Here is a 2,150-nt window from a genome sequence, read left to right as displayed (position 1 = left end):
AAGCAGCGCCGTGACAAGTATGTTAGCTGTCATAACGGGGCCGCTATGATTTATATCCGGGGGACCGGCACTTCGGATAATTTGGCCAGCAACAAACAACAGCTTTCGGAAATTGTTTCATTGGCCAAAAAAGCTATCCCATAGCACCGAGACATCTGCCCTTTAAGTGACAAAATTTACGAGCAGTCATACCGCTCGGTTTTCATTCTGTAGAACCACTTCCGGCTCCAGGAATGCACCCGCTCATGCTCGGCGATTCCCCCTACGCAATTTGTTATTGCTTGTTTGTATTTTTTAAAAGCGACGGCTTTCGTAACGGCAAGGACGGTGCCCATGTCAAAGAGGTAATTCATTTCTCTGTAGACCGGTTGCCTAACCACAAAAATCTGATAAGATACAAGGACACACTGCATGTGCGTGTAACCGGGATTCCATTATGTCAAAATGGAAAATTGCAAATACTTAAGGAGAAACTCGTCTAGATAACACAATACACACGCCAATCATGAAGAAGTGGTGCAATAGTATAGCTTTATCTTCTAAATCAGGGAGTGGTATGCATTTAGATAGTTCATAGATGCGTTTACTCAGAGCACGGAAATTCGTCACTTGGGTTCGTTCTACGTTTGCGACTTGGGCCTTTGAACGTTTGGCGATCAATTGGACAAACTGTCACCGAAGATTTGAAGCAGTTTTGGCGAAGGGTTTGACGCACTCTTGATGCAGTTCTGATGTGATAAAGCGTTCACCTTTCTCTCAACATTCTTTAAACGAATGGTAATTTTTTTTAGTTCTTTCTTGCGCCAGCAACTGACCGTCTCGCGCTGCAGTTCGTCTCCATTTCTCCACTTCATACGCGTATGCTAGGCCTGCTGCCGCTGACATGACATTTTGTCTTTTTCTTCGTTCGCTATACTACCTCTTTTCCAAGTTACACGGGTGGAAGTGCATACCTTCCTCGGGCTTCACGGTGGCCTCCTAAATATCAGTTTTTGACGCAATTTTTTTTCTAAAGAAGACCCATTTGCACGCACCCTATTATAATATGCATAAAAAATTGTAGAAACACCCGACGAGAGGTAAATTTTTATGGGCTTATGCCGCGTTTACTAGCTCTAGGATAACATAAATTACACAGAATACGACGGTGCGTCAGTAACAAATTTCTCCGTAAACTTTCACATAGCGATTTTTTCCGCACTATAAACATTTTTACACCCTTTTTGGCCGAAAAGGGTGTAAAAATCTTTTCCCAAGGTTAACACCCTTAAAAGGTTTTTAGGCAACAAAAGGGTGTTGCGCCCAACCCCCTTGAAAGGTGTTTTGGCAGAAAAGGGTGCACAGATGAAAAATGGATGTTGAGCTCAACACCCTTCAAAGATGTTTTGGCAAGAAAAGGGTGTACGGATGGAAAAAGGCTGTTGAACTCAACACGCTAAACAAAGGGTGTTGAGCATCCTGACAGTTTTTTTTAAGGTGATGGCATGCGCAGTGGCAATCTGAATCGGCGGATCGCGCATCATTCAACACAAACAGTCAATACGCACAAGTAACATTTGGAACACAAATGAATTGATCAAGAAAACCAACGGGATGCAAGTGGTACAGGGAGTGCATACTTACTAATATATGTGCTGTTCTTGCTTTTATATCCAGCAGAGGGGAGCCCCCCGATCGAATCGATGGGCTTCTCGCAAAAAAAAAAACAGATAATTTAGCGCTAATTTTGGAAGTATGGATTTTACTATGAGACTATACAAATCAACACGCGGATTTGCAAAAACGCTTTATAGATGAGGTAGTGTTTGTATTCCATAACTTAAAGAATTTTTTCAACTACCCAACAAATCTTCCCTGCCACCTCAACACCCTTCAAAAAGGGTGTTCAATATTTCAACAGAACGGTGTAAAGCTACAAATAAGGGTGTTCGAAACAAAGAAAAAGGGCGTAAAGAAAAAAGGTGTCAGAAAAGACCGCCAATAAAGAAAAAAGGTGAAGAGACCTCCAACTTTGGAGGCATTTAGTAACTGTTTACACGGGTGGACTGAACATTTCCTAAAAGCGGGGGGTGTTTTTTACCTCACGATGTTTAAAGCAATATCAATCGGCATAATTTATTACCAATTAAGCTCTTTAGGCTTGAGCTAGT

Source organism: Haemaphysalis longicornis, unplaced genomic scaffold, assembly GCF_048455015.1.
Source record: "Haemaphysalis longicornis isolate Haplotype H1 unplaced genomic scaffold, Haemaphysalis longicornis Haplotype H1 scaffold_2, whole genome shotgun sequence".
Lineage (NCBI taxonomy): Eukaryota > Metazoa > Arthropoda > Arachnida > Ixodida > Ixodidae > Haemaphysalis > Haemaphysalis longicornis.
The sequence above is the reverse complement of the archived record's forward strand: the minus strand, read 5'-3'. Positions refer to the sequence as shown.